The sequence below is a fragment of the Marmota marmota genome, unplaced genomic scaffold (genome assembly GCF_001458135.2).
Source record: "Marmota marmota marmota unplaced genomic scaffold, marMar, whole genome shotgun sequence".
NCBI classification, from domain to species: domain Eukaryota; kingdom Metazoa; phylum Chordata; class Mammalia; order Rodentia; family Sciuridae; genus Marmota; species Marmota marmota.
The window spans coordinates 12,177,325-12,204,865 of NW_026000168.1; the positions used below are offsets into that span (position 1 = coordinate 12,177,325).

The window sequence follows — 27,541 nt, forward strand, 5'->3', positions numbered from 1 at the left end:
ATGCGCGGGGCACTGGGTTCGATCCTCAGCACCACATAAAATTAAAAAAAAATAAATATGTTGTGTCCGCCGAAAACTGAAAAAATAAATATTAAAAAAATTCTCTCTCCCTCTCTCTCTCTCTCTCTCTTCTCTCTCTCTTCTCTCTCTCTCTCAAAAAAAAAATCAACATGCTCTGACATGTTCTGCTGGTGTAAATAGTATTTTTCTGTTCTTGTTACTTGAGTAAGTAACTCATTGTATTTGAAACAGTGTTTTTTATACATGATTGGGTATAGAGTCTTTTGCTTTTAAGCATCTCTGAAGACATTGATATATCATAATGATTTGATCACTACCAATATAGATTCTTTTATGATACTGATAAGTGCCCCTAGGTTCCCCATTATGCCCAAATGTTACCTCTGTTTTGTCTCCAATCCTCAGAAATGAAGCAGTGATGGAACATAGTTACAGAAAGACCTCTAGCCAGTTTGACCTAAGCCACCAAGCAGATTCTTCCCAGAGAGTGACAGCCCACCCTCATCATTTCGGTCTTACTTTTGGATTTAACACAACACAGAAAACATGCAAATGCATTCAACTCACAAAGGAAACACAGTCCAACTTTCAGCTGCCTTCTCAGATATTTATCATTTCTCAACTTGATGCAAAGAATATAGCTTGCATATAATTTGTTCCTTACTCAGAATTAATTCTTTCTGGAGTTCATTTAATAATTCATCTGTGAAGAAACTATTTGCTTAAATGATAGTACATCAATTAGATCAATAGAGAGAGGCACTAACTAAGACAGGTACTGCCACAGCAATGCCTTAGACTGGGTAATTTGTGAACAACAGAAATTTATTTTTCACAGTTCTGGAGGCTGGGAAGACCAAGATGAAGGGGCTGTCAGATTTGTCATCTGGTGAGGGCTGCTCCCTGCTTCCAACATAATGTCATCTTGCTGCATCCTCATGTCATGGAAGGGGAGAAGGGCAACAGAGGAGTAACAGACTCCCTCAACCCCGTTCAGAAGGGCACTAATCACCACCTAAATGTCCCACCTCTCATAATACTATCATATTACTTTTGCATTAGAGATGGGAGTTTGGGCATAAATTTTGTTTGGGACACATAGATTTAAACCACAGCAGGCACTACTGTTTATAGGTAATAAAGAGTATCCTAGATATTTAAATACTTTGTCTAATAATCTTTATCTCAAATCTGAAAAAAAATGTAATTTCTGTCCCTTTTTTTGTTTGTTTTAAGAAAGAAGTGGTTGACTGTGGTTCTAACTTATTATGTCATCCCATATACATGCCGTATGCAGTGGGACTTGACTGCTCCTTCTGTCAAATGATGGAATTTTTCCGCCAATATTTGAGTGTGGACTGGCCTTGTGACTTACCAGACCAATAGGATGTGGTACAAGTCGACACAGTGGCTGTACCCAGTACAGCTCTCAAGAGAACTTGCCTCTTATTTTCTTTGTCATTGAACCCTGCGCAGTAGCAATAACAAGTTCAGACTAGTCCTGTAGGCAAGAAGAGACCCAGGACCCATCTAGTACCATCAGAAAGCAAAGAGCCAACCAAACACAAGACATGTCATTGGTATCTTTCCTAGGACGCCCACCCTTCACCTCTGAACCAACTGGTCACAGACTTGTGATTAAGCCCTAATTCATCTAAGCCTGTCCCAGGTTTACAGAACTACCCACAGATTTCTGAGCAACAATAAATGCATGCTGCTCACCAGTTAGTTTGGGGGATTTTGTTATGCATGAGAAGCTCTCAGATACAGGAAGCTCTCTTCCTTTTACTTACTCCTCCTTGCTCAGCTACCTAGTATACTGATAAGAAAAGGAAAGAAAATATCAAGTGCTTCCTTATGTATGGTCCTTTATGTACCTATTTTGTCTTTAAAGAATTTCAGAGGGACAGCTTTTATCTCCAGTCACAGATGAGAAAATTGAAATTCCAAAGAAGTGTCTTCTCCCAAGTCACTCTGACATTAAGTGGAAGTGACAGAATCTGAGCTGAAGCTGGAAGCCTGTGTTCCTTCCCTTTGCCCCCATTCTCATGCCCCCATTCTTTTTGATATTGATTTTAAGCAGTTGCCTTTTTAAAAAATCCCTCAATTTTAAGCAGTCCTTACTATTAGTTGTTCTGTGGAATTCTGTAGAGTAACTAGTAAGTGATCTTTCTTTTTTAAATCCATTCCATTTGGACCCATTCTAAGTGATAGGAAGAATAACAAACCCTGTGTCTCCCCTTCAAAACCAAAGTCCACTTCATCAAGGGTGTGTTCCATGCACTGTAGGATTGATCAAAATAATAGTTTTAGCATAAATTTTGATGGACACACCTCTCAGTATTCTTCATGGTGTGACTCGCTTTGTCACTGCAGCTCTCTTGCCATCCCCCCTGATATCCACACCAACTCCTCATCCCCTTGTTCAACCCTGCCTGAACTTTCTTCCTGTCCCTCAGTTGTTCCACTGTTGACTGATCACATCCACTATTTCCTCTCTATGGAATTTTCTTCTCCCAGATCCAGGAGTGGCTGATGAGTCAGGTCAAAGTTTAACCCACCTTCTCAGAGTGGCCTTCCAAAGCCACTCCCTACCCTGTAAACTGTTTTATTTTCTTCATTTCACTTATTGCCATCTAATGTCACTAGACATTTTCTAAATCCTTATTTAGTTATTTTTTTCTTTTTCTTTCAACACACAAACTCCATTAGTACAAAGACCTTTTCTTCTTAGTTCACTGCTTTATCCTAAGGCTTCATGTATAGGAAAAAAAAAAAAGTAAGTATTTGTTAAAGGAATTGTCTAAAGATTTAAATGATTCATTGGCAAGTTGAGACTTTGCCCATCATTACTCACATTCACCTCCCGGACACTCCATAACATACGTCCACAATTCCAATTCAGAATCACCATGTGAGGTCATGAAAACATCCTGGGCTTTGGGAACAGTACTTGGTCCTGTAGCCCACTAGGAGGCTCTGAGAATTTTCTCTCCTTGATGCCATAGTTGTTGGTTCAGCTATAGAATATGATGAATCCTCCCTGTTTAGTTAGATTATGAGTGTGAAATGGAGATGATGATGGTACCCAGCTGCAATAGATAGTTTTGTGTCAACTTGTCTGGCCACAGGGTACTTGAATTAAGCATTGCTTCTAGGTGTGTTTGTGAGGGTGTTTTCAGGTGAGATTAGCATTTGAATCCATGGACTCCCCAATAGGGATGGGCAGCTTCTAGTCCATGCACAGCTCAAATAAACAAAATGTAGAGGAAGATAGGAACTCAGCCTTTGCTTCTTGCCCACTGCTTGTGTCCAGTAATCTCATCTCATCTTTGACTGTTGGATTGAGATGCACTATTGACTTTTCTGGGACTCAAGCATTCAGGCTGAAGCATAAATACAATATTGAATTTCCTAAGTCTTTAGCAAATAACAGACCATGTTAGCCATCAAAATCACATGATCAAAAGCCTCATAATAAATCTCTTTTGATACATACATGCATATATACATATACATATATACACAACACATGCATACATATACATACACATACATGACATATATGTATATGTATATGCATGTTTACATATAACCCCAAATTATCTAGAGTCATTTTGCTGATTTTTTTTTTTTTTTTTGGTATCAGGAATTGAACCCAGAGGCTTACCACTGAGCCACATCCCGAGCCCTTTTTATTTTTTTTGAAACATGTTCTCATTAAGTTGCTTGGGGTCTTTCTAAGTTGCTGAAGCTTGCTTTGAACTTGCAGTCCTCCTGCCTCAGCCTTCTGAGTCAGAATCAACTCTAAGAGTTCTCATTGTGCAGACCTGGAATAATTTGAGGAAGAAAGTATGTAAAGTTTTACTGGAATTTTTTGGTTTTGTTTTGTTTTTACTGGGTATTGAACCCAGGGGTGCTTAACCACTGAGCCACATCCCTGTTCCTTTTTATTTCTTATTTTTAAGACAGAGTCTTACTAAGTTACCTAGGGCCTTGCTGAGTTGGTGTCTCAAGCTTGCAATGCTCCAGCCTCAGCCTCCTAAGCCATTGGGATTACAGACATGCAACACCCATCCCGGAAGTTTGCTAAACTTTACCTGAAGCACCATGCAACTTCTGTTATACCTTCAGCTTTGCTGTCTTAACTGAAAGAGTGGGTGTGACTGTTATAATAAAACTTTATTTATATGAAATAAGCAAATGGCCTGTGAACCATCATTTACCAAATTCCTTCTTTGGAGAGACTTTGTTACCTTTGCCTTATCTCAGTTTACCTCTGTTCTAACTCCTTTATGCTTTGCCCTTATTTTTAAATGACATTAGGCTCAAGTCACAGCTGGGCCTTCCTCAGCTTTAGCCTTCTGTTTCAACTCTGGTGGTCTCTTTCTCTCTACTTTCCACTTGGAGTTCCCACAGAGACCCTCTGAACTGCCACTAAATCACCAGCACCATCTCTAGGATCATGCTTCTAGAGGCCAGGCTCTAAAATAAGGAGACACATTTTTGCTTTGGGAAAATTTCCTGAGAACTCTCAAAAAATACTGACTGTTCAACTGTTCAACTTGTTTCTGCAAGCAGAGGTCTGGAAGTAAGAGACACAGGGGGTAAGGCTTTGTGCTCCTTTTTCAGGGTCTCCTGAGGCTTTTGTTCACGCATTAGTTCTGCCTTTCTCCTGAAATCAGAACATCGCACACTGTACCATGTGGTCTGGCTGTAACTTTTGATCATATTTTCAATTTCTTTTGGCTGCAAGCTTTCCCCTGGATTTTAACAAGCATTGCAGGAGCAAAAGCACTCTATCATTTTATCATTTAATTCTCCATATCCTACTAGAGATAATGTTCAACAACAGCAGATAGCCATTCTCCCCAGTGGGTTCCCATCAACCATGCATACATAAGGAGTAGCAGCAATCATTTAGCATACATGCTTTTTGTTTTATTTTGTTTTTGTTTTCTCACAGTCTGATTTCATCCTGATTTGGAAATTTGTTAGAGAAAGCAGAGGCATACCTAGATGGAAAGGAATTGAAATATGTAATCTGGTGGTGAGGACTCTTAAATAAAGAATTAAAAGATGAAATTAGGTACGGGGCCTTACAAGGAGGTGTGCTAGCAAGGGCACCTGAGCTTACGCGTCATTGTTTTTGCAGTGCCTCCTAGCCACGAAGGACACGTTATGAATCTATGGGTGGGCTGGGGATATGGCTCAAGCAGTAGTGCGCTCGCCTGGCATGCACGGGGCGCTGGGTTCGATCCTCAGCACCACATAAAAATAAAATAAAGATGTTGTGTCCACCAAAAACTAAAAAATAAATATTAAAAAATTCTCTCTCTCTCTCTCTCTCTTAAAAAAAAAAAAAAAAAAAAAAAAATTCTATGGGTGTAGGGCAGAAGTCACACACTCCAGTGCTGGGAGAGGCTGAGCAAGTAATATGAGGAAATGAAATGAGCTATGTACATGCACTTTTGTGAGGTATGAGAAGGGGGACTTGAACCCTGCCAAGAAAACCTGTCTAAAGAGGACAGCTGCTATAACTCCCCAGCTAACTGTGGTCATATGGGAAGGAGAGCCCTGTGTTGACACAGCTTGAAGTTTCTTAAACTATTTAGACATATGAAGTTTTTTTTTTCTTTTTCTTTTTCTTTTAATTTGAAAGCTCCTACTTTTTTTAAAAAAATGCACTAAATAAACATTTCTATTGGGAGTAAATTCAGTGACTTATACCTTGGGGCCTCTAAGATAGATTTGTTTCTAAAATAGGAATGAGTGAATCTTTCTTTAAATTTTATTTATTTATTTATTCTAATTAGGTATATATGACAGCAAAATGATGTATTGTACACAACTGCAGCACAACTTTTCATTTCTCTGGTTGTACACTATGTAGAGTCACACCATATTCACAGTCATGCATGTACCTAGGATAATGATGACTATGTCATTCCACCATCTTTCCTGCCCCCATACTCCCTCACCTTTGCCCAATCAAAGTTCCTCCATTTTTCTCATGCCTCCCATTATGGACCAGTGTCTACCTAACAGAGAGAACACTGAATCTTTGTTTTTTGGGGATTGCCTTACTTCACTTATCATGATATTCTCCAACTCCGTCCATTTACCACAAAATGCTATAATTTCATTCTCTCTTAATACTCAGTAATATTCCATTGTGTATATATACCAGTTTCCTGATCTATTCTTCTATTGAAGGGTATCTAGTTTGCTTCCATAGTTTAACTATTATGAATTGAGCTGCTATAAACATTGACGTGGCTGTGTCGATATAGTATGCAGATTTTAAATCCTTCTGGTATAGACTGAGGAGTAGGTTAGCTGGGTCAAAAGGTGGTTCCATTCCAAGTTACCTAAAGAATCTCCATACTGCTTTCCAGATGGGCTGCACCAATTTGTAGTCCCACCAGAAATTTCTGAGTGTGCCTTTTCTCCCACATTCTCAAAAACACTTATTGTTGTTTGTATTCTTGATAATTGCCATTCTGACTGGCATGAGATGAAATCTTAAGAGTTGTTTTGATTTGCATTTCTCTAATTAGTAGGTTGAATATTTTTTCATATATTTGTTGATTGATTGTATATCTTCTTCTGAGAAGTATCTGTTCAGCTCCTTAGCCCATTTATTCATTGGGCTATTTGGTTTTTTTGGTGTTAAGTTTTTGAGTTCTTTATATATCCTGGAGATGAGTGCTCTATATGATGTGCATGGGGCAAAAATTTGCTCCCAAAATGTAGATTCTTTCTTCATCTCATTGATTGTTTCTTTTGCTAAGAAGAAGCTTTTCAGTTTGAATCCATCCCATTTACTGATTCTTGATTTTATTTCTTGCTCTTTAGGAGTCTTGTTAAGGAAGGTAGTGGCCTAATCTGATGTCATGAAGATTTGGGCCTACTTTTTCTTCTATTAGGCACAGGATCTCTGGTCTATTTCCTATGTCCTTGATCCACTTTGAGTTGAGTTTTGTGCATGGTGAGAGATAAGGTTTAGTTTCATTTTGCTGCATATGGATTTCCAGTTCTAGCACTATTTGTTGAAGAAGCTATCTTTTCTCCAATGTGTGTTTTTGGTGCCTTTGTCAAGTATGAGAGATAACTGTATTTATATGGGTTTGTCTCTGTGTCCTCTATTCTGTAAACATTGGTCTATATGTCTATTTTTGTGTCAATACCATGCCATTTTTGTTACTATGGCTTTGTAGTATAGTTTAAGGTCTGGTATTGTGATACCTCCTGCTTCACTCTTCTTGGTAAGGATTACTTTGGCTATTTGGGTCTCTCATTTTTCCAAATGAATTTAATGATTGCTTTTGCTATTTCTATAAGGAATGACATTGGGATTTTAATTAGAATCACATTGAATTTGTATAGCACATTTTGACAATATTAATTTTGCCTATCCAAGAGCATGGAAGAAATTTCTATCTTCTAAGGTCTTCTTCAATTTCTTTCTTTAGTGTTCTGTATTTTCATGGTAGAGGTCTTTCACCTCTTTTATTAAATTGATTCCCAAGTTTGTTTGTTTTGTTTTGTTTTGAGGCTATTGGGAATGGGGCAGTTTTATAACTATTAAGATATAGTTACACATTGGTATGTGTTGACAGTCTAGCTTGTCAGAAGAGCCATGTGTTGCGCTCAGCCCTCCAACCTGAACTACATTTCAGTAATCTGAGTCCTGAACTTTGATATAGGATTGAAAAGTCTGTTTCTATTTCTTCTCAGGTAGATTCCAGTTGCTCTCCTTCATTTATTCACTCTTCCACATGAAGGTAGCATTTTTCTTAGCACAATGCCTGGCACATGAGTATTCAATCAATATATGTCTTTTTAATTAATTATGTAAGTGAGGTTTAAAGGCACAGTGGTGCATACCTGTAATTCCAACTACTGAGTGGCTAAGGTAGAAGGGTTGCAAATTCAAGGCCAGTCTGGGCAAATTAGTCAGACCCTGATTCAAAATAAAATAAAAAGGGCTGAGAGCTCAGTGATAGAGAGCCCCTGGATTCAATCCCCAGTACCACCACCATAAAAAAAAAAAGAAGTCTATAAGGATTGCCAACATTTGAATAGTAATAGTAGCTACTGCTATCATCATGCTAACAATTAATGCTTATATATGTACCATGCACTGCCTTAAGTAAACAGTTCATCATTAACATTACTTTTTATCCATAAAGGAAATTCCATTTGAAGTTTAAATTTGGAATTTTTTTTTTAATTAAGGAAATAAGACTATTTTATAAACATGAAGTCAAATTAGGTAAAGTGCAATTTCAAAAAAAGAGTTTACTTTATATTTAGTAAATTTGGTCAAGATGTACTGTTTAGCCATTAAATGCAGTAAACTCTGCTAAATGTTAGGCAATACACTTGGGTGACCAGTGAGGCAAGAGGTGGAGAATTGAGACTCACTGTAAATATCCCAGAATGCCTGTCTTCTATCTGCATGAAAACTGGAGGACTTTGAAGGCTGGTGGTACTTCAGGTTTGCTACCAAGGCACATGGTTCCAGGGCATGGTTCCAGATTTACATTTATGCACAGGTGCTTGAATTGGTAGAATATTTCAGAGATCTGCCAGTTTTTGAAGGTCCCAGTCTGTTATCACGCCCCAGGAGCAAATTTCTCAGCAAAGCTGGCATATCAGGACCATAACTACACCTGTTTTTTCCATATCCCCTGCTGAAGTTTTTGCTTTTTTTACCTGTGAATCTTTTTAATAGTTTTGAGAAAATGGGTTGGAAATGATACCTTCCTCTCTGAGGAAAGAGAATAATCACTGGTACCCCCCAAGTGAAGTGATAAATAGATCCCTCATTTTTTGCCAATTTTTTAAATCTTATTTCCTACACGACGTATCTTAGCATCAAGACAAGAGTAAACAAAGATGTAAACAAATGAAGATTCTCTAACTGGCTAGAGCAAAATGACTAAAGAACTATTACGAATTGTTTACTTCCCAAGGAGCAAATGGATTCGTAATGAAATCTTTTACAGATTTGCATCTTTGTATCCATAGAGGAAATTTTTTTAATGCAAAATCTTTTACTAATTTGCATCTTAAATTAGATGGTCATGATTAAGTGTCATGAAGCCAAAGAAACTATTTGGTTTATCAGAAAATGATCATATTTAGAATGATCTTTCTCATCTTTAAAATAACAGAGTTGGGAAATGTTGTATAAAATCTCTTCCAATATAGCAGAATTATCTTGCTTTGTGAAATTTGGCTTGACCACATTCAAACTGTGTCCTGTCCCATGCAATAGACAGAATGTGTTACCTTTTTAGTTTCAGCTTTAAACAATTATATTGCATATGTGAATCATATTATTGGAAGTTGGCAGTTATGGGTCAAGAGCTGGAGACTTTAAAGGACAGGTTTTTTAGGTTCAATATTTATATCCTATTTAAGTATATTTGAAATTTGGAATATAGGACTTTCTTTTTTACAAAGCTATCACAAGCTGGGCATGATGGTGCATGCCTGTAATAACAGCTGCAAGTTCAAGGCCAGCCTCAGCAACTTAGCAAGGTCCCGAGCAACTTAGCAACAACTTGTCTCAAAAATAAATTATAAAGGACTAGGGATGTGGCTCAGTGGTTAAGCACCTCTGGGTTCCATCCCCAATACCAGAAAATAAATAAATAAAATATAAAATAAAATTTTAAAAGCTACCATAAAGCATCTAGGTTTCAGAGGCAGAGACCCCCATCCATTTTATGGTTATTCTATGCAGTCCCCCTGCTATGTTCAAGGTCATGCATTAAGTGTTTCTTCATTCATTAATCATGCTTTTTCCATTTTTTCTTTCAATGTTGATATATCCCTTTTCCCCTCATGATTATACAATGTGATTTTTGAACTCAGTTACTAGAATTCTACAGTCAAAATTGACAATGTAGAATCCTAAAATGGCACAGATTAAAACTCCCCTAAAGCTGTCTTGTTATAGCTAGCTATCTCATTTTTCAAATAATGTTTAAAGTCAAAACAAAGATTAGAAATATCCAGAGGTTTGCTTAAGGCAATGATTTCCAAACATTTTCATATTGTGGTGCAGAAAAAGTTGTTGATATTTGAGGGCCACACCGGGCTAACACTGAGGGTGGGTATTGGCTCCAACTGACCAACCTAAGGGCTATAGTGGCAGTTGACCTTTTCTGGCTTTCCTGAAGGCCAAAAGATAAAGATCTTAAGCATATTTCAACTAATTAATGGAACATTCCATGATACCCCAATTTGCAAAGCTCTGGCCTAAACTAAACTGTTTTATCAGAGCTACAGTAGCCCAGCCTATATTTGCTGAGGATAAAATGGTATTTATTGTCTCTTAAATTATAAAGTTGTACTTGATTCAGTGGGTGGAACTTCCTGTGGAACTTCATACATTAGCTCTACTGGCTCTTGCCCCCCCCCATGTATATTGATAATAATTTTAGGGTGATAAATACTTCTGTAATGAAAAGGCTTTTTCAAAGAATTCTTGTAGAAATTCTTCTGACACCTCCTTTATTCTGAGTGGAACATAAACCCAGCCCTAAACCAAGTGCTATACTCAGGAGTAGGTGTTTCTACTATTGCCTTAGGCCAAAGTCATGAGCTTGACTTTTGGGTTAGTGTGAGTCTAAGCAAAATGTCAAAAAGACAGCTCCCAGCACTACACTACAATTACCAAAAAAAAGGGAAAATGGGCAGCTGTTGGTAAAAATGACAGATGGTTTCTGCTAGGTTTTCTGATTCCTATATTACCATGATTTTTATTTTATATTATATTTTATTAGTTAAGGTATATTATTTTTGTACATGTATATTTGTTTCAACACCTATTTTTTGAAGTGTAATGGTTAAATATACTAGAGCAATCAGTCTTCTTTTCTATAATAATTACAATTGCTGACATTCAGTGGGGTCTCCATGTGTGTCCCAAATAGTCTTATATGCTTTATATATCTGAACACAATGCATCCAATAAGGGAAAATGATTTTCACAAGCACAGTAATAGTAACTGTGGAAATGTCCTAGCCCACATTGTGTGTGGCCATTTTTAAACATCAACAGTTTTAACTTCTATTAAGGGTTAAAATATTTATTTTATTTATGAGTCTATTTTTTATAAAAAATTGCAAGCAAATTTCCCTATGTATTTGTTGATGCCATACATCATGTCTTAGCTCATTTTCTGTTGCTGTCACAGGAGATTACAGAGTAAGAAATTTGTAAAAAACAAGAAATTTAATTATCTCGTTTATAAAGGCCGAAAGACCAACATCAAGATGCCAGCATTTGGTGAGGGCCTTGTTGCTTTATCTTAACACGGCAGAGGAACCCACGGAGAGAGACAGGCAAGATCAAGAGAAAGCCTAGGAAGCTCAACTCAGCCTTAGAACAACCTAGTTTGGAGATAACTAACCCACTTCTACCATAATGGCATTAATCCATTCAGTCTGAAGCCTCCATAACCTAATCACCTCTCAAGGTCTCACCTCCCAACACCAGCAGAGAGGCAATTAAATTTCAAAAACACATTTAAAAGGACCATTCAAACAACAGCAGCATCCTGTTATCAATATTGTATATAGCTGGGCAGGGTGGCACATACATATAATCCCAGTGGCTCAGGAGACTGAGACAGGAGCATCATGAGTTCAAAGCCAGCCTCCGCAACTTATCGAGGCTCTAAGCAACTTACTGAAACCCTGTCTCTAAATAAAATGCCAAAGAGGGCTAGGGATGTAGCTCAGTGGTTAAGTGCCCCTGGGTTCAATGCCCAGTACAAATATATATATTTTAAACATAAATATATATATATATATTTTCCTTGTATGAAAAAATGGCTTTTGTATAAAATAATCTGTATTAAAATTCTAGTTTCTGGTAATGTTGGAAAAATTTCTATCATACTAATTTACCTACCAAAAACCATTATAAATCCTGGAAAGATTTTTTTTTTAAATTTAAAGATACTGAAGATTGACCAAAAGCAAGAAAAATTTGGAGAGAACTTAATCTATGGAAGAAGGACCACAGTCCGAATGAGAGCCATATTTAACTGGCTTTCTTCTTGTCGGTACTCCCAAGTCTTTTTGGTACATGACCATTACCTGAAAAATTACAAAACATTGCTAGGAGAAATTAAAGAAAATTCAAATAGCTGGAGAAATATAACCTTTTCATAGTTTGAAAGGCATAATATTACTGTGTCTTTGAGTGCATCTTTAACAAAATCCTTTCTCCTCCTGCATGAGAAACTGAACTGGATGTCAAACCAGAATATGGCATCTGGCTATGGTTGAACTTCATTAGACGTCAAAAATTATTAGATTTTCCCAGCTGCTTTTTAGTTCTGTTCTCCAGGAAATGTTGTGGCAGGTTAAGATGTATCAGCTATGTAGTAAATGTGACTCAGGGTTTGTATAGTGCATCTCTGGGAAGTCCTATATATTCCTGTAGGCATTCTTAAATTTGGGCCTCCCTTACTTAGGAAGGTAATCTCTACACAGGGCCATATCTGTTGCAGGAGCTCAGGAAATGATATTTGTGAATTTTTTACAGAAGACATTGGCCTTTGTACATAGGGGATTCTCAGAAATGTGAACCTCACATCCAGAGTGGGGATTTTGCCTTTTAGCTCAGCGGTCATCACAAGTAGATCAATGATAATTCCTTTGTGATTCGAGTAGCATTGGATATTAATACTGCTTTGAGCAGGAATACATGACTTTGCTCTTCTGCCAAGTCCTTGCCTGATCTAAATCCTTCAACATAGACTGGTACCAGTTGTGTTTGAATGAGATATTATTAGACCTAAGAAGGCTCCCCGTTAGATATTGCTGTACTTATTCTTCCCAAATTGTTCTATAAGTTTAATACAATCCCTAAACTCCCAAATGAGTATTCTAGAATAGTGTAAGGATCATAAATCTTATTATAAAGTTTATATGGAAATACACTAGAACAGCCAGTAGCCAAAATAGTCTTGAAAAAGAATAAAATTCTTGTGGGATTTACAACTCCAGATTTCAAGGCTTATTATAAACCTACAGTAATCAAGAAAGTATCATTCTCTCATAAAGATAGAAAAACAGATCAATGCAACAGAAAAGAGTACAGAAATGGACCCACACTGTACCACACATATGAATTGATTTTCTACAAAGTCTTCAAGGTAACTCAATAGAGTTAGGCTATTTTTTCATCTGAACATTTTAAAAACCGAAATTGTACCCTTACAACCCCAACATACATAAAATTATTCAGAATCAGAAATATAAGCATACTTGATTCCCTACTATGCTTTTAGGGAAAATGTTTAAGAATATATATTCATAACCTAAAGATATGTAAAGATATCTTAGGACACAAACAGCGCTACTGTGATATGCTACGTAACTCACAGTTCAGTTATCGACAGACTGCATGTACCAAAGGCTAGTAAGTTATACCTTCTAGGTTGTTCTAAATAAACTCTGTGATGTTCATGTAATCATGAAATAGCCCAACAGAGTATTTCTCAGACTATATCCCAGTTTTTAAGCAACACATGGCCACACTAATAAATATAACAGTGTGGCTGGATCTTAAAAACATGTCAAATACAGGAAGCCAGACGCAAAGAGAACACAGTGAACAATTTTATTTCTGTGACTTTTTTTTTTTTTTTTTGTACCAGGGATTGAACCTAGAGGTGCTTAACCACTGAGCCACATTCCCAATGCTTTTTATTTTTTATTTTGAAATAGGATCTCACTAGGTTGCTTAAGGCCTCACTAAGTTGCTGAGGCTGGCCTCAAACTTCCAATCTTCCTGCCTTAGCCTGCCAAGCCACTAGGATTACACAGAAGCCACTATACCTGGCTTCTGTGACATTCTTTTTCTTTTATATTTTTTTGGGGGGAGGGGCATGTGGGAGGGTACCGGGAATTGAACTCAAGGGTACTTGACCACTGAGTCACATTCCCAGCCCTCTTTTATATTTTATTTAGAGACAGGATCTCACTGAGTTGTGTAACACCTCACTTTTGCTGAGGTTGGCTTTGAACTCAAAATCTCCCTAGCTGCTGGAATTACAGATGTGCACCACCATGCCCAACCTTCTGTGACATTCTTAAACAGCCAACATTAACACATGTGGAGGCAAATCTCAACCATGCTTGAAGAGGTTGGTTAACTAAAAGGGAAATTTTGGAAGGAAATGGAAATACTCCTATTCTTATTCCCATGGTTATATATGTGTCAAAGTTTATCAAGACTTTTATTTTCTTCTTTAATTTTTTTAAAATTTATTTGCAGTGTTAGGGATAGAACCTCGGGTTTTGAACATGCTAGACAAGCACTTTACCACTGAACTACATTTGCCCTTGAGCCTTGTTCTTGAAATCTGTTTATTTTATGATATGTAAATTACTCCTAAATTAAAAAAAAAACAGATTTAGTATCAAATCTTGACTCTTTCACTCTCTGTAAGGGCCATTATCCAGTGATTAAATTCTTTATGCTTCATATATGCCATCTATAAATCACCTATAGAAAAGACTTGTTTTGAAGATTAAATAAGACCAAAAGTACTTGGTACCTGAGGCAGAGTAAATAATCAATATAGGTAGCTATTGCTATCATTTTTATTTATTATCATCTTTACCATCATTCATACATGTGTTCAGGTAGATAACATAGTAGTTTACTAAACACTAAACATATTTTAAAAATCTGGGAGAAAATAGATTTAAATACATTGTCAGAGTTGTAGATACAGGTATTTATATCAATGTATATAAATACATTTTTTTTAAATCACACAATTCCAAAAAAAATATTTATATATTATTACCCCAGACAAATACAGGATCCTACAAACCTCTCACTTCTTTCTATTTTTTATTTGTGCATAATAATTGTACATAATGGTAGGAGTTGTTACATGTTTATATGTGTACACTATAAAATGATATAATTTGGCCAATATCATTCCCTAGTATTTCCCCTTTTCTTCTGCTTATCCTTCCTCCTGGTCCATTTTCTCTATTCTACTGGATCTCCCTTTGATTTTCATAAGATTCCCCCTGATCCCCATTTTCTCTTCCTTTTTCCTCTCTAGCTTCACATATGAGAGCAAAGTTAATGACCCTTAACTTTCATTTGGCTTATTTTGCTTAATATAATGTTCTCAAGTTCTATCCACTTCCCTGCAAATGACATAATTCTGTTCTTTTTTATGGCTGAGTAAAACTTCATTTTGTATATATACACATTTTTAATACATTTATTCTTTGATGGACACCTAGAATTTCTCACTTATTAATATGCTGTCATCTTGGGCTTCTGCCAGATCTCTCTCTGGAAGTAGATGTTAAAGAAAAAAAAAAGGATATTATTTTAAAAATTCTTTAATCTCCAAAGTGGAAAATGCTGACATAGACATCTCAGTTCATCCTTCTTTTTTTCATATCTGCTGCTACCCTCCTCTCCTCTTTTGTTGGAGTTTTTAGGTAACCATAGCACTTGGCTCAGTAGGCCACTCTGAGGAACAGTTTGTTGTAGTGCCCAAGCTTGATGAACCAAGATGCTGGTAATGGCAGACAGCATCTTTTCCTTAACCTGCATTAGAAGTACAATATCAAGTCTTAGTTTTTATTGTTGTATGTATACATACTTTGCTCACTGAGCTCATGGTCAGCTCAACCAGTGACCTCATTTAATTGTATGTTAAGCATATATGTATATTCACAAGTGCATCACTTGGAATAACATTTCTATAGCTTTCTTGAAATTTCATCAAAGTGGTTTTGTGATGTCTACCAAAAGATTAGTTATACCTCTTCTGGAATTATTTCCCACAGGGAGTTTTTATACCAAGTATTTACCCAGCTTTAAAAAAGTAAAACCAAAAGGACTCTAGATCATGTTTATAAATGTGAGTGTACCATCTGCAGAGCTATTTGCATTTTTTTGTTGGGCTTTTTTTTAGCTTTTTAAATTTTTTTATCGTTTCTTGTATTGAAGGTAAATGAGAAAGGAGAAGCAAAACCTTGTCAACATTATTTTTGCAGAAAAATTCCATGTGTTATCAGCCATGTACCTAGAGATAATTAGGGAACATGGGTAGGAAGCATTTTTAGTGCTTATCTTTAAAATTGCATTGTCACATTAAAAACATAAATATGTATTAATAACATAGAAATGTACTCTTATAAGGGAAATGAAAATGGATTAGATGTAAAAAAAAAGAGAGAGAATATTATTTTTAAAATTCTTTAATCTCTAATGTGGAAAATGCTGACATAGACAAATTACCACATTAGGATTGGATTGCTTCCTGAATTTACCACATGAAAAATCTGTGGAAATTAACAAGGAATTAGCCATATGCATGTGATACAATATAGATATAGTTGCATGTGATAGACCAAAAATAGCACAATAATCAAGAGAGAGTTTAATATCTGTCTCACTAATGTCTGAGAGGTAATGTTTGAAAGTTCTCAGAGTTCCTGCTAATTCTGCCTTCTCTGCCATCTCATGAGCATTTCCCTGGCTTTCAAGAATCAAGATGATGCACTACCATGTCTGCCTTCAACCAAAGGGAGAAAAATGGGAAGGAAAGAGAATACTTTTCCTTTTAAGAACATAGCCAGTTTATAGACATCCTTGTGCTCAGATCTCTTGGTCAGAAGGAAGTCCCCAAATGAGGCAGGGAAATGTAATTCTCATTCTTTTTGATTAAATGCTTAGCTAAATCTTGGGCAAAATGAGGGAAGTGTGGATGCTTTTGGAAAAACATTTGAAACTAGATACCTCTGAAAAATTAAACCTGTAAAGAGGAGAGAAAAAAGAAAACTAAATAAAACAAACATATATGTATGAAAATAAACAAACCAGAAAAACCTCAGAAGATTCTTTGTCCTATATACAATTTCATTCAAAGAATTATGTCATTCTTTGTAATTTATATTGCCCATGATTGGGATCCTGAAGTTACAATTTTGCTTTTCTATTTTGAAAGGATGCACTTAGAAGTAGTTAAAAGAAAGTAAAATATTAATTTAGTTAACTCTAGACATAGTTTGCTTTACTTTATTTAACTCTAGACATAGTTGGCTTTAATAATTAAGTATTTGTGTAGAAACTAAACATTTACCTACATATATTTTTTAAGTTGAAACTGGTATGAATTTTTAAAGTCCTTGCATGGTAGGCACTTGGGAACTTGAGAGTGATTCTAGTTATGTATGAACTCATTATAGAATGAACTTGATTAGAAGTCAGAAGTGCCAATTAGGGAAACCTAAAAAAAAGAAGATGACTCCAATGGAAACACAGGGTGAAAGGTGGAAGATTCTAAGGGGAGAGGTTGACTTGGGTTAGACTGTGAAGTACCATCTAAACCTTGATAAGGATTTTGAATATTATTCTGTGGGCAATTTATGTTATTAGGTCTTTACTAATGATAGACTGAAAGGGATGTGACCAGGGTTCATGCAATTCAACAAGGGACTATTGAAAGTGTGACAAACCAGGAAGAATTTTTAATAATTTTAATGCAGAATAAAAGGAGTAGTTCATTTATTGAGAAAAGTATAACTGGCTAGGAGTCAAGATAAGTTACTTTCTCTGATGCTCTTTTTTTTTTATATAAAGATAGTATGGGAATCTCATGAAAATACATGGAAAGATACTAAATGCCATTCAAATTCCATACATACCAGTCATTTGAATCAGTGCTATGCTATCATTATAATAAAGTAAGTAGTAGTTACATTAGAGGTCTGTGTTGGCCTGTTATTGTATTTGCATTTTTGTGATATTTGTTGTTTAGCATACTATTATGGGCCACTGAATATCTGGTTCATGTTCAGAAACATTGGCCAGAAACATGGGCTACCATTTGGTTCTGTTCCCAGGTATCCAATCCACACAGTGAATCCAATTTGTGTGCCTAACCCTGTGATGGATTCTACAAATATAGTAACTCCACCAAAATATCCCCTGTCAACTGGGATTTAAGGCTTTTCTGTCTGTTATATCCATTAAGAATTATAGAGGTAATCTGCTATAGAGAGCAAATTATCAAACATGGTTGTCACCAATCTGATTTTGTGGCTGGGTATGAGCCTAAAATGGATGAATCAATTTCATTAGCCAGAGAGCTCTGCTGTGGGAATTCTCACTCACTATGAGACCACACTCCCTTGAGACTCTGATGAACAATATAGATCAAATCTCTTTTAAGATGTTTCAATAAAGGATAAAGTTCAATATGGCTCAATAGGCCAGTGTATTTTTTTGTTCCAATAGACCTTTGTTTTATTTATTTATGTGTGGTGCTAAGGATCCAACCCAGTGTCTCACACATGCTAAGCAAGTGCTCTAACCACTGAGCCACAACCCCAGCCCAGGCTCACTATATTTAAATGAAGTTGAATTCATTGTCAAAATTGAGAACAATGGGAAATTTCTTATAAAAAAAATAATCTAGATTTCTGGCTTTTCTGTAGAAGAGTAAGAGTTACTTCTATTGGAGCAGTCCTGGGAATAAAAGCAACTGGCTGATTTTGAGGAGTAGATAGATGGCCCTTTGGATAACCCTGCATTTCTCATTTCACATATTTCTCATTACTTTCTCTTTTAAAATACCAATCTCCGTCATTTGCATTAACTTTGCTTAAGTTACTTTGGCCTTAATAAATAGTATAGGATCTCTAGCTTGTATCTCCCTCCATAGGAAATAAATAACAATAATGATGATATTCAAATGCCTGTAGCATGTAGCAGTTGCCAGGTATCATTCTAAACATTTCACATTTTTAAAATGAATTATTGTGGCACCTTTCCTGTTTCCACTTTACAGCCAGAGAAACTGAAGCAAAGAGAAGTTAATTTGCCCAAGCTCATAACGCTAGTCTGTATTAGAGGAAAGATTCCAGTGCAGACATTTAGACCTGCAGAGTTGGGGCTTTAACACATTTCTGAATAACCTCTCACACATCTATCTGCAGCCTTTCTTCACCATCTCAGGGCACATTGATGAGACACACCCTTTTCCAGAACCCTGCAAAGACTTCTTGGTCCCCGTGTACAAAGTCTCTCAGAAATTGCTTTGAGCCAGGCATGATGGCCCAGGACTCTCAGCGGCTTGGGAGGCTGAGGCAAGTTCATGGCCAGCCTTGGCATCTTAGTGACATATAATAAAATAAAAAGGGCTGGGAATGTGGCTCAGTGGTTGAACACCTCTGGGTTCCATCCCCAATTGCTTGGAATGCTCACTTGTTCATTCTGAAATAGAAATTCATGGAAACTGAGAATGAGTTTTTTCGTATTCCCTTTGTGTGATGACTGATAAAATCAGAATATGGAAACAAATTGTCCAGTACTCCTGTAGTCCAACCAATGATGGCGCCTACATGTTGCCTGAAAGTGACAGCATCAGTGAGTGAACTGCGGGGGGGCACAAAGGCCGAGGGTAGGCTCACTGCCTTCTCTCTTCACCCCCAAGGTTACTGGGACTGGAAGATCAAGGGTGGGAAGAACATTCCTTCCTAATGCACCAAGACCACCCTGTCGGGCTCTCTTGGCACTTGTTTCACAGCCTGTCAGCAAACCTATATCAGGAACAGGGCCACCTTCATGGACATGTGACCTGCGCAGTCCTGCAGGACCCCGTGATTGAAGAAGGCCTTCTGCCTGGCTTAACGCTCTGCTACTGCTGCCTTAAAAGTCTTAATTTTATTTTAATATCCTATTTTGTTTATTTATTTTCATGTGGTGCTGAGGATTGAACCCAGTGCCTCACATGTGCAAGGCAAGCACTCTATCACTGTGCCACAACCCCAGCCCTTAATAATTTTTTTAAAGGCCTCCATTTGCATTTTGCACTGGGCCTCACACCTTTTATACCTAATCAGACCAGGAGGCAGCATCTTTTAACATATTGCTCCAAAAGCCCATCAGGTTTACGTGTTCTGCTTACTGAACACCCAGCACAGCACCTCCCATGCTCTATGCACTTAGTAAATATTAGCTAAAGATGTTCAGGATATAGGCTCTAGATGAGTAAATAGTCTCTGTGAAAGACCATGTTTTATTCTGTTTTCAGTCACTATATCAAAATACTTGAGATTATAATTTATGAAGAATAGAAGTTTATGTGGTTCACAGTTTTAGAGACTGGGAAGAGCATCTGGTGAGGAACTTCTTGCTCCATCACAACATCATGGAGGAATCACCTGGCAAGGCAGAGCAAGCATGATAGCTTGAGTCTCTTCTTCTTTTTATAAAGCCACTATTGCCATCATGGGAGCCCCACCATTATGACCTCATGTAATTTTAATAAAATGTGAATTCCAAATACCAATACCATATTAATTGGTGAGTAAATTCCCAGTGAAGGACACATTTAAACCACAACACGCCAAATAGTAAATATTTTTGTTTTTTTCAATCATATTATTCAGTTCTGCCACTGTGTCTCAAAAGCAGCTGTGAGAACAGAGTAAAAAGTGAATGTAAGGGCTGAGGTTGTAGCTCAGTGGTAGAGCATGTACCTAGCATGCATTAAGTCCTGGGTTTGATCCTCAACACTGCACAAAAATAAATAAATAAAATACTGTGTTATGTCCATCCACAACTTAAAAAAAAAAAAAAGTGTAGTTGTGTTTCAGAAAAACTTCCATCTATATAGATAAGTAGTGGGCTGAATTTGGCTGACAGATTGTATTTTGCTGATCTCTCATGTAAAAGTGGGTTCCATCCTCAGCACCACATAAACTTCTATTCTTCATAAATTATAATCTCAAGTATTTTGATATAGTGACTGAAAACAGAATAAAACATGGTCTTTCACAGAGACTATTTACTCATCTAGAGCCTATATCCTGAACATCTTTAGCTAATATTTACTAAGTGCATAGANACAGTATATATATATATATATATATATATAAAAGAAGATGCTTTTGTCAAATCCTTTCCCAGATAAGTCTTGAGTCTTTTTAAATACTTCAAGTTTGCGGGGCATGGTGGTGTATAACTGTAATTCCAGCAAGTCGGGAGGTGGAGGCAGGAGGGTCACAAGTTCAAGATTAGCCTCCATAATTTGGCGAGGCTTTAGGTAACATAGCAAAACCTTGTCTCAGAAAAAAATATAAAAAGGGCTGGGGATGTGGCTCAGTGGTTCAGCACCCCTGGATTCAATTCCTAATACCAATAAATAAATATCCCATGTAAATGTACTTTTCCCATCTTCCCTTGCAAATACGTCACAGTAAAAAACTTTTAGCCTTAATCGAGAATGCATATTCAGTGGAATTATTTAACAAAAAGGCAAAATATCAAGCATATGCACTTTTTAAAGTCTATTATCTTTGAACTTCAGTTTTTTATCTGTAAAATCTGAACTTAAGTTTTTGAGCTCTGAAATCAAGAAGTTACTTGTAATGAAAAAAGTATGGGGGGCTGCACTAGAATAACTCCCAAGGCCATTTTTAAATTGGAGAAGCTGCATGGTGCAAATGTTGAGCCCGTGGGCTGTGACTACATTAGGCTTTCCGTCTCATCGCTAGTTGTTCTTAGGTTGATGGTGCTCCATCAAGGCACATAGAGGCCACTGCCTTTCCAGCTCGTAGCCTAAAAGGTCAAGCCATGTCCTCTTCCATTGTTAGATCCTTCATACATCAAATAAGGAGTCAACACATTGCCTTTATGACCCAATCATAATTTTGAGTTAAAAACTGACATATTGCAAAAAAGAGTGCTCAAATTTTTTCCCATTTTAAATATACACTACGGCAACAGCATTAATTTGCTTCAAATTTTTCATATAAAACAAAAACAAAAACATGGCCTGAAAAAAATCATTCTGCTCATTCAACATATTTAAACCACAAATCTGTTTATAGAAGGCATGAGAAGTTAGTTGGGTGCAATTTCTAGCAGAACATCATGCTTTCTCCCTTGAAGACAATATTGAGAAGCGTGTAATTTCCTCATGATTAACATGGGTGCTATCTGGATCCTACAAAGCACCCCAAGCAGCAATGAATGGTTTCCTCACTGTATTAGCCTAACAGCCCCCTCAGGGTTCTGTTACCACACTTGGGTATCTCCCATCACATGTTTCTGCACAGAGCTGCACAAACCATCTTGCAAATCTGCACATCAAACCACGCCATTCCCCTGTTTAAATTGCTTTATCGGCACTCAGATAAAATGCACACCTCTGTTCAGGTGGCTATTTTGATGCACATGTTCCTATCAGACCCCTGAAATAATCTCTTACCTGCTTCTCCTTCAGGATGAGGGCCTTTTCTCCATGCACCCTGCCTCAGCACACCACACTCCCTTCTCCCCCTGCTGCTGCCAGGCTGTTTCCTCTGTTTCAAACCACCAGAGCTTCACATGCTGTTGCCATCTTATTTATTCTTCAGCACTGAGCTCAACTATCATATAAGACTTATTTCCCTAGGAAATAATGTATTTGATTCCTTCATTTATATTCCCTGACTAGAAAAAGATTACTACAAAATAGGGGATTATCTAGTTCAGCCCAGCCCCTAGAATGTGGCCTGATAAATGTTAGGTGTTCAATAATATTTATTAAATGAGTAAATGAATGAATAGGATGATTTCTTTTTGCCATTTGTTGAAAGAAACATATTAAACAAACAGCCTAACATGCCAGCTCACAATTTTATCATGTAAGTATCAGAGACAAAACTGGATGTCTACCAGAGTATACATATGGTTTTCTGTCATTTTGCTGTGTTGAGAAACTTCTAGGACATCATGGTGCAGAATCCACTGAAGGAACATGATAACACCTTTATCTGTGAAACTGCAGATTCCCCAGCCATATACACACACTAAGTGAAATCAAGTTCCTAATGAAAGTTGTTCAAGACACTACTTAACGTGTCCTGAGGAATGTTCTAGGACCTGGAGATACAAAGAAGTTTATGTATGCTGCTCATTCTGGAGGAATTCATCATCTAGTAAAAGAATTGAGATTGTTCCACAAATAAACTGCAGTCTTATAAAATTTCTTGTTCAAAATTTCTGAGAGAATATAAAATAGAGGGACTGAGTTTCTCAGGGATGTTTGAGAAGTCTTGAGTGGGTAGCTAGGTTTCAAAAAACAAGTAGCATTTGGTGTGTAGAAAAGAAGAGAAAGCCTCCTATAGTTTAGACCTGAGGTGCTCCCCCAAAAATAAGCTCAGGTTTTAGATAATGGAAGAAAGTTCAGAAGTGGATGATTGGGTTACGAGAAGCTTAACCAAATTAGTACATTCATCCCCTTGAGTAGATTAACTGGGTGGTAACTCTACACAAGTAGGGTGTGGCTGGAGGAACTGGGTCACTACAGGCATGCTTTTGGGTTTTATATTTTGTCCCTGGAGTATGAAACTCTCTCTGCTTCCTGGTTGCCTTGTCCTGAGCTGCTTTCCTCCACTGTGCCCCTCTGCCATGATGTTCTGCCTCTCTTGGAGCCCAAAGCAATGGAGTCGACCTCAACCGACCTTGGACTGAAACTCTGAAACTGTGAGCCAAAATACACTTCTCCTCTATGCTGTCTTTGGCAGGTGTTTTGGTAACAATGACAAAAAAAAAGCTTACTAAAACAAAGCACTTTCAGACAATAATTTTCTTCAGCAAAGGCTCAGATGTATGAAATTAAATTCTCTATGGTATTCTCTGTCCCATTTCCCATCTCTAACTATAATGTTCAGACTACAGAATAAGGCAGGGCAATCCTTAGTGAATCCACAGATTCTCACTTTTCTGGAGAGCCCTAAGCGAGGGGGATTTTCCAGTAAGGTGAATTTAGGTGAGGGACTAATAAGAATAATCCTCTCTATGGGAGCCCTCTCAGCAAACAGGAATGTGTGCATTCCTAGAAGGCAGTATCCCTTTGGTTGCTTCATTGTCTGCATATTGACAATTACATCCCCCAACAATATCCATAAAGGAATTCTATGGGGATGTCATGACCACTCCAGATCAAAAGAACTTTTTTGATAAAAAGCAACCTGAAATTTTAAGAAACCAAGTTAATCTCTCCAAAAAGCCTTTCGAACCTTTTTATTCCATACAAATAACTTGGGAAGCTCAGTACCTCCCAAGGATGACATTCTTCACAGAGAGAATCTGCTTTTGCTCTAACTTCTGCTCTTTTTCCCTTTCTCCCACAAGTACTTTGAAAGGTCTGAGCCCTGAGTATAAATTGTTCACATCTATCATATGAAGCAATTTATTCATGTCCAACTGACCTTGAATAGAAACCTACTATACCAAGCAAATTTATTCCTAATTTATAACTGACAGAAGTAATGATTGCTCTTGCTGAACCATTCCTGGGAGTGTGGACCAGGCCTTCAGATCTCACTTGTCCACCTCGAGCTTCCTGTACAAGTTCTACCACAATCATACAAACTTTTTATTTAAATTTCACTCATTGGCCTTATAAGATATTCTCACACTAAATGATTGTGTTAATCAGCTTTGTGTTGCTGTGACCGGTATATCCAACAAGAACAACTTAGAGGAGGAAATGTTTATTTAGGCTTGTGGTTCATGGTTGGCTGGCTCCATTTCTCTGAGCCCAAGGAAAGGGAAAACATCATGGTAGAACGCTGTGGCAGAGGAAGGCTGCTCAGTTTATGACAGCCAAGAAGGAGAGAGAGCTCCACTCACCAAAGACAAAATATGAACCCCAAAGGCATGCTCCCTGTAATGTACCTCCTCTGGTCACATCCTACCTGCCTATAGTCATCACCAATATTGTAATCCTTTCAAATTATTAATCCCACAAGTAGGTTAATCCACTGATGAGGTTACTGCTCTCGTAGTCTAATCATCGCCTCTGATCATTCCTGCAATTTCTCAAGTGATCTTTTGGGGCATACCTCATATGCAAACCATGAAACTATGGTAAACATTTGTAAAATTTCTATTCTTTGTTTTTCCTTCTTTTCCCAACTGGGTGACTGGCCTTAAGAAATTGCAAAGGGTATCTTCCATTCTCTTTCATACATCTTCTTCACATTCAGCAGTTCTAAGTGATTGAACCCATGGAGCACTATGTTAAGCCCTTGATTTAATCCTTACACCTGAGACTTGAAAGAGAGATAGTATTTGCATTATGTTTTTGATGAAACTAGATTAGCCACTTCTGTTGGCAGTTGGGGTTTGTGCAGGCTGCAGGCCTTTGCAGAGAAGAAAGCCCATTTCAGTGTTAGCAGCTAGATAAAGCAGGTGAGGGGCGCTGGTGACAGCCCCAGGGCTGAAGCCTGCAAAAGTGCATTTCTTACTGCTAGTGTGGAGCAGTGGAGCAGCCTGCAGCATGTTGCAGCTCTTGGTGTTGCAGCAAAGCCTAGTAACTCATTGCCATTTCCTTCTGGGTTCTTGTCTAGCAAATTTGAAGAATAAAGTCCATGGAGACCAAAAGCTCAGTCATTGTCCCCAATGCCAATCCAATAACAAGAATGTAATTTTGAAAATAAAAAAGAATAAAAGAAAAAATTTTCATTGCTTTGTGAAGAAAGGAGAAACCAGGGGACATCCCTGTTCCCAAAGGCTGTGATTCTGCTCATCCGGGGCAACAGGGGATTTTGAAAGAGATAATGGAAGGCTACCTTCTACATGTTGTATTGTTGTAGGGACAAACGAGGCAAGGCACCGAAGATAGCAGGAAACAGTTTTATTTGGCTGCAGCCAGGTTCAGAGGGTACAGCCTTTGCTGTAATCAATTAATCCCCTGAACCCCGAGTTCAGGGAGTTTCAGAGTTTTATACCCAGCATATAAGGGGAGGGGCTCAGAAGTTCACAGTCTGCAGAAGTTCACATAAAAGCAGCTTTTTCTTTCACTGTTTTGGGCAAGTTAACTCTTCAAGGACAATACCTGAGAAGGGGAGAGCTTCTTTTACCCTTTCTTTCCTCCCCCTGCCAGCTGTTACCATGGAGCCCATTTGTAACTTATCTTAAAAAATGTAGACATCTCTGTGAAGCTCAGCTCAAGGCCAGAGGCCTTGTTTGCACATTTCTTCAAAGTACTATACTGGATACGTTTGTGAAAAACTAGTAAGGGGTGTCCAGCAACTGGAGTGTTGGTATCTTCTCCGCCAGTGGCCAAGTAAACCAGGGTGACATGAAAACAGGAAGTTTATCTACGATGGACTCTTTTGCTGACAGTCTTAAAATCAGCCATGGTGTAGAAGGCTTTTCTATGGAGAAAGGGGGTGCCACTTCAGTATTCCCTGTCCAAGGTTGGAATTCACTTGTTAATTTGGGAGATAGTTATTTCTGAGATCTTTGGGTGCCATCCCTAAATCTGAATTACTTTGTTCCTGTGGTGGGTGTGTGCTCAAGGACTGATAAGTGCCTAGGATGGGGAAGAAAGGTAATCCCATTTTCCCTGAGATTAGGGAGATGGAGAGATGAGGAAGGAACAAGGAGAGAGAAAGAGAAAGAAACACATCTGTTTTAAAAATAAGTTGCAGTGGCAGAGCAGCAAGGGCTAAATTCAAAGCATAAAGTGTACCTTTGTTACAAGAAGAGAAGAGATTGAACTCCTGAGATGGGTAAGGAAACCTGTTAGCAGCATACCATCTTGATGTACTACCCTAAGGATTTATATGGTTTGGGGGTATGACCATTGCCCAAAATCTATGTTAAACAGGCTTTGATGAAGTTTTGAGGCTGTTGGCCTTTGAGTTTTCTTTCTTTCTTTCTTTCTTTTTTTTTTTTATTGTTTTTCTTTAGTTGTAGAAGAACACATTTATTTTATTTATTTATTTTTATGTGCTACTGAAGATGGAACCCAGTGCCTTACACATATTAGGCAAGTAGCTCTACCAATGAGTCACAACCTCAGCCCAAATTTATTTATTTTTGTGGTCCTGGGGATTGAACCCTGGGCCTTGTGCATGCCAGGCAAGTACTCTACCAACTAAACTATGGCCTTTGAGGTTTCTTTTCTTTTTTTCTTTTGGCATCAGGGATTGAACTCAGGAGCCCTGGACCACCAAGCCACATCCCCAGCCCTGTTTTTGTATTTTATTTAGAGACAGGGGCTCACTGAGTTGCTTAGCACCTGGCTAAATTGCTGAGGCTGGCTTTGAACTCAAATCCTTCTGCCTCAGCTTCCCAAACCTGCTGGGATTATAGGTATGCAGGCTAACCTTTGAGTTAATCCTTCCTGGAACTCCCATCTGGGTTCACCCCCACCTTCCCTGCCCCTCTGGGAGAAAGGAGTTGGCTGGATGTCGAAAGGGTTAGCTTCTGAGAGTGGTCTTTACATTTGAAAAGGCCTCAATGGGACCCATTACCCTGACTGCCTGACATTTTACTGTCTATTCTATTTTTATTCAGCAAGATGACAAAAGTTGGTTGAGGGAAGGTGGGGGTCAGAAACATGCTGTCAGAGCTGCAGGAGCAGAAAAGAAAGCATGAGCCCATGTGGCAACCTGAAGTGAGGGTGAAAATCCCATGGTTTTTTTTTTGTGGGGCGGG

The 27,541-nt window shown here is 37.8% G+C and overlaps 1 protein-coding gene across 3 annotated transcripts in view; it reads left to right on the plus strand.

Moving 5' to 3' along the window:
* Grm7 (glutamate metabotropic receptor 7) overlaps window positions 1–27,541 on the plus strand; it is an 839,293-nt gene that overhangs the window by 382,082 nt on the left and 429,670 nt on the right. The gene's annotated exons all lie outside the window — the stretch shown is intronic.